This window comes from Camellia sinensis, chromosome 10 (genome assembly GCF_055761805.1).
Source record: "Camellia sinensis isolate YWXY chromosome 10, ASM5576180v1, whole genome shotgun sequence".
NCBI lineage: Eukaryota > Viridiplantae > Streptophyta > Magnoliopsida > Ericales > Theaceae > Camellia > Camellia sinensis.
Genome location: NC_138970.1, coordinates 176,042,169 through 176,059,290, shown reverse-complemented (window position 1 = coordinate 176,059,290; position 17,122 = coordinate 176,042,169). Strand labels below are relative to the sequence as shown.

Here is a 17,122-nt window from a genome sequence, read left to right as displayed (position 1 = left end):
TGTTGAATGCGATTTGTTCCTACTCTGTTTTGAGGTTGTAGTATGCTGGTCTGCTCTGATTTGAGGTTGTGGTTTGATTGATTAGCTGTTGTGAGGCTTGGTGGTTATCTTTGTTGTTATTGGTGTTGCTTGGTTTTACTGTTGTGAGGCTGAATGATTGTTAATATGATGGATAGCCAAATACCTTTTTATGGTGGTTCAAATTCTGTACACGTTTATCGACATCTAGTATTTGAGAAATTTAAATCATATGTTCTTTTTCGTAACTTGGATGACCTTGCACAACTAACTAGTTATCTTGATTATTGTCCTCTCATCCATGGCTGTGGTGGTTGAGTTCGTATGCTCGTCAGGCTCTCTTGGACCATTGATTACTCGTGAAGGTATTCACTACACCCGTATACTTTGCTTTTTATCTAGGATTTTTTAATTTTTTTTATCCATTTCTTAGTTTCTCTAGACTCCATTTGGTCTTCGACTTTGAGGACACCTTTCCGTCCTTTATATTCACTCATAGCATCTGTTCAGAGGGTGGCATTGGCACTCTACCCTTCTCGTTTTATTTCTGATGTTGGTTTGCGGCCACTCCCAGTCCCTCCAGAAGCACCCACACTTGCTCGTTGGATCTGTCTTAGTTACAGGTGTGTTTTCTGATAATTTATTTTGTAACTTAGAAATGGTTCTTACTTGAGTGCAACATGTTAGACTCCATGTCATAATTATAATTCATATTTGAATACATTTTCCTATGAGTGTGAGGTGAGAAACATTGCTTACAATTGATATTCTACATGCTGGCCAGAATAGTGAAATTTACCACAAGGAAACTGATATTCAGTCCTTTATAAAATCATGCATGGAAGCTGTTTTATGGTGATGAGAATTTTAGTTTGACTTTCGTAATTAAGTTGAGTCATGCTAGATTCGATAAGGAAAGATTAGATCAAATCTATTTTTTGGTTATGAAGTTCCTTTCTTTGGAGTTTAGTGATTATTTTTTGGTACTTCTATGATGGATATATACATGTAAACGTGAAGAGGCTGGTTTGGTTTTTATGTGGAAGCAATGATAATTTTCTTCAGAAAAATATTCCAGTATGTTTTAATTTGAATTGGTAATCTGTGGGTAAGAAAATATGTTGTTAAGCTAACATTAAAATAATATAGGACTGTTTAGACCATCATTATCAAATCTCCATAGTTTTTCTTAGAAGCTTGGACAACACTGCCTTAGTACAATTGACCACCTCTGACGCAACTTATTATTTGTGAGTGAGATGGACTTACTAGCAACATATCTTCTGATACTTAAGTTATAGAAGCACTTTGGACATTCGATGTACATGATAGGGGTTAGTGTACATGATAGTTAAGGACACCAGTTAACATATGTCTTACATTCTAGGTTCATTGATTGCTTCTTTGATAGGTGCCTTTTAGGTCTGTTAATGAAGGACGTTAATCGATTCTCAAGAGACTTTGGCATCATTTAGTTGCTGTGATGTGTTGCTCTTTGAAGGTATTATTTCGATTGTTTAACTTCTCATTTTTGTAACAAATTTCTATTCTATGTATTTGCAGAAGTCTGAATGTTCTTAATTTATGATTTTTTAGAAATAATCCTTGTTATGTAACATTTATTTATCTGTCAACCAGTTAAAACGTAATTCTTTCTTTACCTGCTTAATTGTGTGATTGTGAATATCGAGGATGGGAACAATGTAAACATGTACAACAATATGTTCTGTGTTATTTAGAACCTTGCCTGTTTTTGTCACTTTGAAAACACACTAGCTTAGACAATTGATACACTGCTATGCATTTGGGTTGATTACTCTTGTTTTTTCAATTCCATTTGTAGTCAACAACAAAGCTATAATATGCAAGTAGTGGCCACTAACAATTTATCTTATTTCAATTGAGTCATATTCCACTCTTCATGAAGGATTTCTACTTAGAAGAGTAAGCTCAAAGTATATGCATTTGACTTAAGATCTTGTTTGATTTGGACAGATAAAATTAAGAGGATTAGGGTGTTTGCACCACAGGGTCTCAAGTAATTTCACTATATGAGGGGAAAATTTTAGTTAAGACACAACTACAACTTAAGAACTTTCTCTTTGCTATCCTTCTACTATTTAAATTTCATAAATATCTCACATTTTTGTGTGTGTGTGTGACATCTACATAAGTATCTTCTTTTGAATATTATAAATCTAATGTTAAATCATAATACATCTAGACTGAATTCCATGTTCCATTTGAAAGTATGATTATTGTTACTTTCTTCCACCTTATCATTTTCTTTATAAACTTGGTTTTGTACACATTTCTTTTAAATATGCTATTGTTTGATTGATATGTGTAAAATGTTGCCTCTCCAAAGTAATTTAATCTTTGGTTATTTTTCAATTTTCTTTGAACTTGTTCCTATGTGCCTTGTAACATAGATACGGGGAAGGACACATCACAACATAAACACATTGACCCAACACTTTCGCTGTATTATAAATTTATGTGTCTTGTTTATGTGCATTACAAAAGAAAAGACAAAAATAAAGTTAATTATCTGGATTTTTGTATTTACAATTGCAAAATATAGAAGAAGCTCCATCATGTCATGTATATGAACCATATTACCATGTCTATTGTTGTTAATTTTTTATTACTGTGTCCTTTTTTTATATTAGAAATTTTCGCATACTTCAGTTTTGTTGATAATGCATGTGATATCTTTCTTTAGCAATAATATTAGACACATCTGGGGTGTGTGAGTCACATTATCAAGAAATGCGGACATCACACTTGTTAAGATATTCGCTATATTGGTTATAGTGAGGAGAGTCTTAGAACTTAGGAGCATTTTCCTATGAAGTTTCAATTTTAAATTGGGGCACAAATCTAAGGAGTGTGCTAGTTTCTAGGAGTATACAAACAATAGGCCATTCTAACCTTAAAAATGGTTAATGCAGGCATTGCCAGTTTTTACATTTGCAAATCAAGCAGGACTTGATCTTCTTGAGACAACTCTGGTAGCACTACAAGACATTACTTTGGAGAGGATTCTTGATGACCATAGAAAAAAGACCCTCTTCTCTGAGCTCCCACAGATTATGCAGCAGGTTCAGTTCTTCATAATCTATAAAAGATAATTAACTGCTAAAGCTTAATTTGGTTGTTGGAGACTTTGGCCCCATTTGGTGTAGCTGTTAAAACAACTTATAGATTATAGCTTAACAGATTATAGATTATGACTTTAATCAGAAGTTGTTAATCTGTTTGGTGTAACTGTTGGATTATAGATTTAAGTTGCTGAGTAGTGTTTGTTAAATAAGCTGTGAAATAGCTTTTTCAATTAATTTTTATTTTTTTTTATTTACTTGTCTACATTTCTCATAAAAAATAATAAAAATAATCTATAGTCCATTTGGGTCTTTTTCTATTTTTAAAAAAATAAAAAATAAAAAAATCTAAGAGTATAACCATATATTAACATGTCCACAGCAGAAACTGATAATCAGAAGCAAGGGGTGTGCAGCTTCTCAGAATCAGTTTTTTTTTGAGTTAAAATAAGCTGTTAAAATCAGAAGCTGTTTGAAATAAGTTTAACCAAATAGTCCAAAATAACTTTTCAAAGCTAAAAGCTATAAGTTAGCTTTGAAAAGCTGAAACAAACACCCCCTTTGAGGGAATGATGTTTTGAAATCTGATGAAGATAACACATATTCTTTCTTTTCTCAATCTCCCCAAAAACCAAAAAAGAGCTAACTATTGTCGCTGTTGTCATCATCATTATCATTATCTTTTTTAACAATGTTCAGTGTATCACTGAAGTGATAGGGACGCTGCATTGGTAAATCATGTTCAGTACCTACAAATGTCTAGTACATTTTTGGACTTCCATTACTGTCATGGAAACATTGAGAAAATTGTTTCCCAAATGTTTAAGAAGCAAACATATTGTATTTCCACAGTGTGTGATGGCACGTGACTTGCCACATGTTCATTGAATATATGCTTTTCCTTATTACTAGAAACTGAAAGTTTAAGAGAGGTTTACCTGAGCTTTGGTGGTAGGTTTCTTAGGAAATAGGTTGCCTCAGCCTTAATATTGTGAGTTAAGGTAATGATCTTGTTCTGGGACTGACTAGGACTCAAACTGTCAAGTGGGCCTAATATTTTGTTAATTCAACCCATATAGTGTCATTTGTAATTGTTGGCCTAGCTTTACACCGATTCTTGATTTTCTTACTCTCAAAGCATTAATTCAACACTTAAGCATGAAAATAGGCCTTCGGGAGGCAAAATCGAGTAACAGCCATGAGAAGGCCCGGGGAACAACTCAAACACCTCAAGAGGGGCCAATCTAAGTTTTGGAAAATACAGAACTAGCACGGGACTCCCGGTTTGAAAACTAAGTCAAAAAATGCCCTTTTCCAACACATAAGCTTGAAAATAGGCCATCGGGGGCCAAAATCGTGAAACAACCACGGGAAGGTCTAGGGAACACCTTAAACACCTCAAAAGGGACCATTGTAAGTTGTGTAAACTTATGGAACTAGCACGGGACTCTCGGTTTGAAAACTAAGTCGAAAAATACATTTTTCCAACATTTAAGCTTGAAAATAGGCCATCGGGGGCCAAAATCGTGTAACTGCTATGAGAAGGCCTAGGGAACACCTTAAACACCTTGGAAGGGGCCAATGTAAGTTGTGAAAACTTACGGAACAAGCACGGGACTCCCGGTTTGAAAACTAAGTCGAAAAAGGCACTTTTTCACACTTAAGCTTGAAAATAGGCCATCGGGGGCCAAAATCGTGCAACAGCCAGGAGACGGCCAGGGGAACATCTCAAACACCTTGGGAGGGACCGATGTAAGTTGTGGAAACTTACGGAACTAGCACTGGACTCCCGGTTTAAAAACTAAGTCGAAAAATACACTTTGTCACACTTAAACTTGAAAATAGGCCATCGGGGGCCAAAATCGTGCAACAGCCACAAGACGGCCTGGGGAATACCTCAAACAACTCGAGAGGGACCAATGTAAGTTGTGGAAACTTACGGAACTAGCACAGGACTCTCGGTTTGAAACTAAGTCCAAAAATGAACATTTTTACACTTAAGCTTGAAAATAGGCCATCGGAGGCCAAAATCGTGTAACAGCCACGAAATGGCCATGGGAACACCTCAAACACCTCGGGAGGGACAAATGTAAGTTGTGGAAACTTATGGGACTAACACGAGACTCCTAATTTGAAAACTAAGTCCAAAAATGCACTTTTTCACACTTAAGCTGGAAAATTGGCCATCGAAGGCCAAAATTGTGTAACAGCCATGAGATGGCTCGGTTAACACCTCAAACACCTTGGGAGGGTCCAATGTAAGTTATGAAAACTTACAGAACTAGCACAGGACTCCTGGTTTGAAAACTAAGTCCAAAAATGTACTTTTTCACACTTAAGCTTGAAAATAGGCCATCGGGGGCCAAAATCGTGCAACAGCCATGAGACGGCCCGGGCAACACTTCAAACACCTTGGGAGGGATCAACGTAAGTTGTGAAAACTTACGGAACTAGCACCGGACTCCCGGTTTGAAAACTAAGTCGAAAAATACACTTTTTCACACTTAAGTTTGAAAATAGGCCATTGAGGGCCAAAATCGTGCAACAGCCACGAGACGGCCCGGGAAACACCTCAAACAACTCGAGAGGGACCAATGTAAGTTGTGGAAACTTACAGAACCAACACGGGACTCCCGGTTTGAAAACTAAGTCCAAAAATGAATATTTTCACATTTAAGCTTGAAAATAGGCCATCGGAGGCCATAATCATGTACCAGCCATGAGACGGCCTGGGGAACACCTCAAACACCTTCGGAGGGACCAATGTAAGTTGTGGAAACTTACGGAATTAGCACGGGACTCCCAGTTTGAAAACTAAGTCCAAAAATGTAATTTTTCACACTTAAGCTTAAAAATTGGCCATCAGAGGCCAAAATCGTGCAACAGCCACGAGACGGCTTGGGCAACACCTCAAACACCTCGGGAGGGACCAGTGTAAGTTGTGAAAACTTACGGAACTAGCACGGGACTTTCGGTTTGAAAACTAAGTCCCAAAATGCACTTTTTCACACTTAAGTTTGAAAATTATCAATTAGAGGCCAAAATCGTGCAACAGCCACAAGATGGCTCGAGCGACACCTCAAACATCTCGGGAGGGACCAACGTAAATTTTGAAAACTTACAGAACTAGTACGGGACTTCCAGTTTCAAAACTAAGTCGAAAAAGGCACTTTTTCACACTTAAGCTTGAACGTAGGCAATCGGGCGCTAAAATCGTGCAATAGCCACGAGACGACCCAGAGAACACCTCAAACACCTCGGAGAGGGACCAATGTAAGTTGTGAAAACTTACGGAACTAGGACGGGACTCCCGATTTGAAAACGAAGTCCAAAAATGAATTTTTCCAACACTTAAGCCTGTAAATAGGCTATCGGGAGCCAAAATCGTGTAACAGGCATGGAAAGTGTGATACCCTTGTTCCGTAATATGTTAATTGGTCCTTAATATGAGTATGATTATGTGTTTAATATGATTTTGTGTGCCATTATGTGAAAATATGTGGTTTTGAATTTCTATCTGTTCACCATAGAAATATCTGTTTGATCATCTGCTTTGGAAATTAAATTGAAGGCCTTATCGGCCACAGAACCCGGAATTGATTATGCCATTGTGATTGGCATAATTTTTAGAGCCTACGGTGAAGTTTAATTGAAAAACTGATTCGGATCAAATTAAATTGATTTAATTAGTGACTTAATGCTCTATTATTTGATATTAAAATAATATAACAATAGGGGCTTTTTTTATATGGGCACTACACACCCAATTTCTCTCCCTTAAGCTTTACTTGGCTGATCATAAACACTAAGGACAAGAGACGGTCGGCTAGAGGGAGAGAGGGTGAAGGAAAATTGAAGTTTTGGCCTCAAAGCTTAGTGATCTTGAAGGCACACTCAAGAATTTACCATAGATTGTAAGGATTAAGCTCCTAGGTGAGTAGTCATCCCTTGATTCATAAGGTTGGACTTGTGATTTTGTGTATTCAAGCTGGTTGGGTAATCAAGAGTGAGAATTGACATGATTTGAGTTGTATGTGTTGAATTTAAAGTCAACAGATGCATGCATGTAGGAAATTACTATGAATTTCCATATTTGAACACAATGTGTATAATCCATGTTGAATCTTGTTGAAATCCATGTTTTTGATCATCTCTTCACCAATTAAGTTGATATGAATGAATATTTCTCACATGCAAGAGTAGATCATGGAGGTATGAGCTTTGCATGTTTGAATTTGATGTATTGGTGAGGAGTTTGGGTTAATTTGAGGCATGCATGTAAGTAATTCAAGAAATAGAGCTTCATTGTGTTATGATTTGGTGTTGGTATCATGTGGGTATATGTATGTGTGAAATTGGAGCCATAATATGCAAGAAATGTGGTTGAAATGTCGAAATTGAACTCAAGAAACCATTCTGGAAAACCCAAAATTTATGATGTCCGATCGAGCGAGGGAACCGACGCTCGAGTGGGGAATTCATGCACCCAGTATTTTTTTTTGCAGGCATGGGTCCGCTCAAGCGGGGGAAGTCCACGCTCGAGTGAGGAGCTATGTAGATAGACCTTCCGCTCGAGCGTGAATTTGATGCAACCAGCACTTTTGCAGACCAATTGGGTCCGCTTGAGCGGGGAAGTCCATGCTCGAGCGGGGACCCTATTTTCTAAAATTTTGTTTATGCGTTCTGTGTTTCGTTTTTCGTTCTCCTTCACTTCTAAGTACTCTTAGGCATGCATTGAGCATTGTAATTGAGTTAAAGAGATAAGAATAAAGCCTAAAGAGGAATATGTGGGTTTAAGAACGGATTGAATTGTTTGTGACCCTTTTGTGTTCGTGGAATGTGTAGGGTCGAGCTCCAGGGCAAACCAACCAACCGATCACTGTGAGTAATATCTTAACAAAGATATTTGAAATATGTTGTTGTCCAAATTACTTACTTCTATGTAAGTTTCATAAGTTCATTGATTTGATTGGTGGACAATGGTTGTTATACTAAATGATTGGGCCAAAGGTCGTTTTGACAAGAATGAATGAATGGGCCAGAGGCCGTTTTGACAAGAACGAATGGATGGGCCGAAGGGCGTTTTGACATGAATGAATGGGCCGAAGGCCGTTTTGACATAAACGAAAATTTGAATAGGCCAAAGGCCAGTTTGTTAAGAATTGCAGTCACACGACTTAAATTGTGTATATATGCTAAATAAAAATATGAAATGGGCCCAAGGCTATTGAAGTTTGTTATTCTACATATTGTTTGTACAACTTCTGTATTTGATATTATTCACTGGGCTATTGCTCACGCTCATTTATGTATTTGTAGGTGAGCCAAGAGAGGTCTAGACCCAGCCTCAGTGAAGCCTGTGTGGAACAACCCAAGTTTTGGAGAGTTAGCCCTTACGTCTCACGCATGAGACCCGTCTTCGCTCTTTTGTTGTCTTGTTTATTCTGTCATGTTGGCGAGGACTTTGTGTATACCTTTATATAGTTTTGATGGGTTGACTTAGACTTATATGATCCCGTCTGTACAGAACTTTATGGTATTGTTTTTTTCCGTTGTGAGTTATTAATGTTTATATGTTTGGTTTATTTGATGTGCCATGTAAGCACAACTCTATGGACAAAGTTTTAAATTTTGCTTCCATTTGGCCCATTTACTTTGATGAGTTATGTCTGATTTGGTTTGAGGCCGTAGGTAATCTCAGGATTATTGGCCGGTTATTTTCTTAACCCATAGGGACGGGTTCGGGTCATGACAGGAAGGCCCGGGGAACGCCTCAAACACCTTCGGAGGGACCAATATAAGTTGTGAAAACTTACGGAACTAGCACGGGACTCCCGATTTGAAAATTAAGTCAAAAAATGCATGTTAAATTGTATATTTAATTGATAAGATAATAATTGTTTAACTTGTATTCTTTTTTTTTTTTTTTGTGTTTCATTTTTTTGCAGATTCGAGATTAGATATGGACATGTTTGGTAATTTGGAGAGCAGAAGCTAGCTCATTTTGTGTTTTTGTTCATATTACCTTATATGTATTTTTGTTGTGTTGTAAATTTTATATTTTTGTTGGCATTACAGGACAAGTTTGGTAATCTGCACTTGGTATTATATTTTTGTTGATATTAGTAGACATGTTTTTTGTGGATATTAGGAGACGTGTTTGGTAATCCTCATGCGGTTGATATTGTATTTTTGTGGATATTAGTAGTCATATTTTTTGTGGATATTAGGAGACATGTTTGGTAATCCGCATGCAGTTGATATTGTATTTTTGTGGATAGTGCTGAAATTCGATTGTGATGTTTACGGAAATGAACAGACTTTTGTATTGATTTGTAATAGATATTTTATTGAACAGGTTATTGAAATGCGCAGGGAATTTTTAGTAAAAAGAAAAATTTTAATTTGAAAATAGTACCCCTATTTAATTTTTTTTAATTATTATTAGCGACGAAATAAAAAATGTCGCTATTAGTTTTCAAAAAACATGACGAATAATTTTGTTACTAATGATATAGTACCAAACCAATAATTTCGTCACATTTGCTGAATATTTTGTCGCTAAATTGAAATATTTGGTGACAAAATATTTTTTGTCATTGAAGAATTTTCTTTTTTGCTCATTTTAGTGACCAATTTTTTTGTCACCTTAATCTATATTATTGGTGAGGAAAACTTTCGTCACTAAAATCTATTACGAAATATTTCGTCGCCAAAAACAATTAAAATAAAATATTATCTAATTTTAGTGACGAAATTGATGTTATAGAGGACGAAAAATGCAACATTTGGAGACGAAAAATTTTATCGCCAAAAATGAAAAATAGGCTACGAAACTGTTTTTTGTCACTAGGTACTTTTAGCAACAACGTATAGGCGACAAACATGGTGCCAAATTTTTTTCGTCACAGATCACTTTAGTGACGAAAATTTGATGTTTGGAGACAAAATCAGTCTGTCACCAAAGGCCTTTTTTTGTTGTAGTGGTAATGTTATATTGCCATCTATTTATAATTAATGACTGATGGAAATTAAAAGTGATGAAACCAAAGTGAAATTTTAATAAAAAATATAAAAACTTAATTCAAATATTTGATGAAAGTATAAGTGCGATAATTGTAATCTTTTTTATGTCAGTTGGATAGAAATGTTACATTGTAATTAACTCAACTTAAAGTGTAAAGAGTTGATTCTCATGATTGAAAATAAAGAGGTCAAAGTAAGATTTTAGTAAAAATGAAGGAGTTACACTTATCGCCCCTGGACTTTTTTCAAAATTTCACATTGGTCTTTTTATTTTTAATTATAACAGTCAATCATTTATATTTTAAGCAAAATGTCACACTTCTATCCATTTGTCATAAATAAGGCTGGTGGAACTTGTCACGCAAATCATAGCATTATTTTACCTATCACATTAAAAAATTTATTCTCTTACCAAAATCTCACTCCAATCCTTCCATGTTCATCAAAATTTTACGTTGATCCCTCCTCTAATGTTTGTCAGTGTGACGATCTAGAAATTCTCCTTCCGCACGAGCGGGGGAGTTGACGCTCGAGCGGACTTGTGAGGCTCCTAGTAGTTTTGCAGGTTGCCCGAGATTCTGAGAGTTGTAAATTCCCGCTCGAGCGTAGAAGTGGTCGCTCGAGCGGACGGCTTGGTTGGTTTAAGCGCTCGAGAACAATGTTGGGTGCTCGAGCGGGTCGCTTGGTTGAGTTTGAATTTTTGAGGCACGTGGATTCGTTTGTGGCGTTTTATTAGTATGTTTGGAACCTCCATAGTTTTATTTTGGGGCATCGCTTGAGGTGGTAACATGATGGTAAAGTAAGATTGGACCAAAAACTTTAATTCGAACACTTCACCTACGATCAGCCGTCACTCTTTTGCCTTTTTCTTTTTCCACACTTTGAATTTAGATGTGAGGCTAGAACCATTGGAAAGCTTATTTTCGGGGCTTCGATTGGACACAAGACGGCTTAAAACGGAGTCCGGATGAGAGAGTTATACCCATTTGAAATTTTCACATCTGTGCTGGAAGCAGGTCCGCACGTGCGGGGATGGCGGCGCACGTGCAGGACTGTGCGGGGCAGCAGCACAAAAATGTGATTTTTGGACCATTTCTTACATTTTCTTTTCCTCTCTTCTTCTTTCCTCCTCCATGTCTGAAACCCTAGCCCCCAAAACCTTGATTTCCTCCACTTTTATTAACAATCCACCATGGTTCTTGCATCAAGGATGGAGAACAAGAGAAGATCAACATTTTCTACCGATTGGATTTCGAAATTTTGGAGGAATCTCATCAAGCTTGCTCTCTTGTTTGATTCTTGAGGTAGGGGTTCTATTATTGGATTTAGATTATGGTTTATGGATGATGGACCTAAGGTGTATAATAAATGGGAAGATTGGAACAAAAAGTAATGGGTTAAGAAATTTGGATTGTTCTTGAAATTTCTAGATTTTTCTTGAAACCCCAGGTTGATTTTTGATGATAATCAATGATTTAGCCCAAATTGAGAGTTGAATCATGAAATTGGTAGGTTGAATTATATATGTACAAGTTTAATTGGAATTTGGTTATGTTTGGAAATTATGTTTAAAATTTGAATGAACTTTGTTATGAACAATGGAAATCATGTTATAATGAGAAAGGAAATTGGGGGAAATGATTTGTTAATGATATAAATGACATAAACTCGGCTATGGAATGTGGAAATGGGATTTAAGAATTCCTCTTGAATTATGTTGAATTATATTTAATGATGTTGAGTTGCATCATGTTGGTTATGTTGAATTGTGGTGATTATGTGGGATGGTATTGACTATGTTGATTTTGATTTTTATGACCTAAAATGTGGAGTTTTCCGATATGGGTTTAATCCCAAATTATTTTTCTAAATACTTGTGAGCTTGCTTAGTTATTAAAATCAAGAGAACGATTTAATGGAGTTTCTTTATGGAGATAGGAAATGTTTGGTTTTTGGTGAAAACCCTAGACATTCAGGGATTTTTGGACAAATGTGGAAGATGTCCATACAATTCCTTTTTATCTTGAAATCGAAGTGATTGATTATAAATTCCATACTGTGTTTGCAAGAATGGTAATCTTCTATTTATATATATATTGAGATGGAGGAAATTGTGGTATAAATGGATGCTTAATGGTGGGCTTGTGAAGAATAATGAAGGAAAGAAAAAAAGAACTAATGACTAAGTTATATATGTGTACAAGGCACACTTCAGGAGGGACAAGCACACCGTTGTAGCACTGTGAGTAGTAGTACTATAGTCGTACGTTCAATTATCGTTAATGATTGTCATTGTTAAGATTATGTTCCTTGCAAGTAATTAAGTTAACATTATGTTGATTGGGAAATCTAGAGGCATTAGTGAGCAGTACATTCTGTTTACTGTTGACGATGAATACTAACATTCGGTTATTTACAAGATAGCTTACGAACAAATGGAACGTATAATCAATATGGAAATATGGTATCCATGTATCTCTGAACCCATTCAATCGGTAAAATGTGCTTACCTTTTTGTTAATAATTGTTAGGAATGTCCTGCTAAACATAAGTCAACTATGTTAACATATATAAACGATCAAACAAAGGTGTACGCTTCTATATGCTACTGATGAATAGATCAAGTGAACTACGCCATTCTTAATGAATAATTAGCTAAGACCACGGATTGTTTTATACGTTAATACCTGCTAAGTATAATGATAAACAACGGATTGAATTACGGATGGCTCAACCTAAAGACAGAATTAAATATCGATGACCTTGTCATGTAACCCACATTATGATGTAACCTGTTCTGTCTTTGCTAAGTGTACTGTAATGACATGATATAACAAGAAATGTTCTATGTTCTAATATGTTACGTTTTGAATTAATGAACAGTTGGCCATATATGTAAAGTATTCATGATATCCGTAGCATACGACCTTTACCCGGGGGTAATAATACCGTGTTTTCTAGTATGTTACAAGTTCAAGTATGTTTTAAAGTATGTTACAAGTTCAAGTATGTTTTCAAGTATGTTACAAGTTTAAGTATGTTGCAAGTTTACGTGTGTTATAAGTTCTCAGTATTGGGGGATTCCCCTCATGGAACTAACAAGTATGCTTTATATTGATTTGTTAGCGCTATCGAAGTGCCAAGTATAATCAAGTATGAATTCTGATTTCTGTTTATGATTCAAGTATAATGCATATGTATGAATTTGTTTTTGTTTATGGTATGACATGATATGAATGGTTTGGTTTGTAAGATCTATTAATTACTGATATGGAACAAAGTGCTACTTGGAACTAAGTGCTACATTGTGAGCCACCTCTAGAGTCCATGTGAGACACCTCTTGAATTCATACAATCCTTCAAGGGCTTCATGCCAACTTTTCAAGGGCTTAATGCCAATCTTTCAAGGGTTTCATGCCAACTTTTCAAGGGCTTAATGCCCATCTTTCAAGGGCTTCATGCCAACTTTTCAAGGGCTTAATGCCAATCCTTCAAGGGCTTCATGCCAACTTTTCAAGGGCTTATTGCCATTATATTTAAAGGCTTAATATCGATACGTTCAAGGGCTCAATGCCAACATGTTTAAGGGCTTATGCCATAAGTTCAAGGGCTATATGCCATGCTACTACATTCAAGGGCTTATGCCACTCTGTACAAGGGCTTCAAGCCACTATGTTTCAAGATATTATGTTTCAAGCCATTATGTTTCAACACTGGGCCTAAGGCCGTTATGAAATTAGTACAAAATCAATTAACCTTATGTCCTCTTATTTAGGTATGCATTGAAATGTTTTATAATTCAAGTTGAGTATTGAATTGTTATGTACTATTATTCACTGAGCTTCGCTCACTTTGTGTTATGTCTGTTCTGTAGGTAATCACTTGGGTGTCCGTCTTAACCCTTAATGCTCACCCTTCAGTTGTCAACCTCAGTATGCCCAGGCTCCCAAACCAAGCTCATGCATTTATGTGAAGTTTTGTTAAAAAATTTAGTTTGCACTTTAATTATTTATCTAAGGTGAAGATGTATGTATGTAACCCCTTTCTCTACCAATGTTCGATTATACGCTCAATTATGTATATGGGTATGTATTTAGATAAATAGCTCTCATGTATGTGATCCTGGCATGTTAGTTTTAGCTCAATGGATGTTATTCTATGTTACTTTGTAATATTAAATGCTTTCGTTCAGGCCCCATATAGTATGTATATCAGGTTAAGTGTCCATTTCTGCATAGGTCATGCCCGAACTTTTAGGGGCAAGTTTGGGCCGTGACAGTCAGTCTAATGAAACATAACTGGACATAATAGTAGTATTGTTGCTTGACTTAAAGTATAAAAATTGATTGTCACAATTAAAAGTTGAGAGACTAAAATAATGTTTTGTGGAAAGTTTAATTGGAACCCCAAAAATAAAATAAAATGTGGAGAAAATTTTATTTTACACCAAACTATCACTTAAAAATCAATTCAAACCATGTTTTCGTAATATCAAATTTACACCTAAACTATTCGATTTTGTATTAATTTTATTTAGGGATCTAATTGATATTTTAGATATAGTTTGGGAGATAAAATGAAGGTGCAAACGAAATTTTTGTACCACATCAATAACTTTCACATGATTATAAACGGTAGCTAATGGCATAGGTAAATCGATCTAAAATCACATAGCTTAGGTATAAAATTGATATTATTAAAAGAATATGAATTGAATTGATTTTTGAGTCATAATTTCACGGACAAAATGAAATTTCTTCTAAAATGTGCAACCAAATGCTTGGACTGCTGGACATAAAAGAACTACACTAAGTTTCACATAGCAAACAAAAAGAGAGAATTTAAATTCATACTGAAACAAGAGGAACGCCAAGACCAGGAATGGGAGGGGTGGCACGCTTCATGATGTCCTTAATGATATAAATGAGTGGTTTGACATCGACTTCATGGCTGTCGGGAACATGGGTTGTTTGAATTTGCTTCATTATCGCGTTGTCATCTGATGTCGAGAACATGTGTCTGTCGCCTGGTGCACCCTACCTTCTGCCGGTACAATTGTAGCAGCCATGGAAGAGATATATGTTAAGCTTTGTGATGGAAAATAGAAGATACAAAGAAGAGAGTGATAGTTTGTGGTGGTTTGAGTTTGGTGTCACTATACTAGTTTTTTATAGTTAGTTAAAAAGGATAGTGACGGTGTAAAAGGCCCCAAGTGAACAAGTACTTGCTTCCAATCTGGTTTAAACTCTTTACGCTGTTTTTAGTCTAGAAATTGAGAAGGGATTTGAAAAAAAAAAGAGTAAAAAAAAAATAAGTGAAATATAAATAAAAAATATATATATATATATTTTATTTAGTTTTAAAAGTAAAATCTTTATAGAAAAAATTATTTGAAGACTAATTTCTATCGTCGCAACAGTCGCGTTTATTCTAAAAAGTAATAATAAAAAAAAAACTTTTAATAACAAAATTTTGAAAATGTCGCTAACGAATTGCATCATTAGAGAAAAAATAAAAAAAAAATATTTTTGAAGACAAAAATTTTGATCCCAAAACCAAAAGCATAATATAATTCATCAATAAATATTTAATTTCATTGCTAAAAATATAAGCTTATGTGTTAAGAGAGATTGGATGGGGATGGAGTCAGAGAGGTGACAGGGGATAGTTTCATTTATTAGTTAAATGATTATTGAAGAGGAGACTGAGGATAGTTTCATTTATCAGTTGAGAGGGAGATTTATGAGCTGGAATGGGCCATGGTAAAGGCTGGGCAAAATGAGGGGCCGAACATGTTTGGGTCGTGATAGCTTGGGCTCGTCCAGATAAGGTTTTGCTCGGTTGAGGCCCAAGACCATGTTGGGATCGAGCTACTTGGGCTTGTCTATGTAGAAAATCGAGCTACTTGAGTTGCTCGGTCGAGATGATTGCCTGCCATGCTGGATTTCACGGTTCACACGTTTAGCGCGGCAGGAATGCCTTCGGTTTGCAGGCTCGACCTATCTTGAACTCGGTTTTGTCGGAATGCAACCGAGCTCGGTTGTTCTAGAGCTCGGCGAGTGAAGCACTCGGGTACGCTGCGCAGCGCCGTCATGAAAGGCCGAGGTGGTTCCGTCGGTCTGCCGAGCTCCGCTAATATAGCCTGACGGTTTGGTTAGGTGGTGATTGCAGGATTTGTGTTGACAGATGGGAGAGCAGCACCATGTGTCAAGAGACTAATGGGAGCAGATTTGGGCGCAGAAAGTATATAAGCGTGTCTGCGCCCCCCATGCTGGGGATGGAACATAATTTGGTGAGATAAATCTATACATTCAAGTCTCTCCTCTCTCTCTCTATCTCTGAGTGTGTGCTAACTTGACCGTCGGAGGGGTTTTCCGGCCACACATCGCCGGCTAGCTCACCGCCGTTGTGTTCGCAGGTCGATCGAACGGACAAGGAGCTTGGTAGAAAGGAGTACGGGCTAGGCGGAATATTTGCTCCCTGTACAATTGGCGCCATCTGTGGAAACTTGATAGACAAAACCTTGTCTTCCAAGCTAATCTGATCGCCTTCCATGGTGAACAACGACGAGATACCGTTGTCGGCCAGCGACGGAGTTACCCCGGAGTCAGCCAGACGGAGAGACGGACTCCCCGCCATTCCACCCATGGCGGACTTGGAGACTTCCCTAGGAGGACATTCAAGAGACGCGCGGGATAAGCGCGGAAGGAGTTTTGGTCACTCTCGGAGCCTAGGCGGGCACCGGCAGCGGAGAGAATCACATGTCAGACGTCTGGAGCACAAGTTGAGGGACCAAGACGTCGTCATCCGAAGAATGGCGGCAGAGATGGAAGATCTTAAGCGGCATGTCAAAGGGAAGGGTGTTGTTGAAGTGGGAGACCACAGTGAGCGCACCCAACCACGCCGTTCAGGCAGTCAGAGCCAGCGGCACACTCCCTTCCTTTCTATTACCAAAAGTTTCAGGGTTGGAGATT

The 17,122-nt window shown here is 36.9% G+C and overlaps 1 pseudogene; it reads right to left on the bottom strand.

Moving 5' to 3' along the window:
* Nucleotides 1-16,796, bottom strand: part of LOC145800896 (protein SIEVE ELEMENT OCCLUSION B-like) — a 30,976-nt pseudogene extending 14,180 nt beyond the window's left edge.
* Between the last annotated feature and the right edge of the window lie 326 nt (nt 16,797-17,122).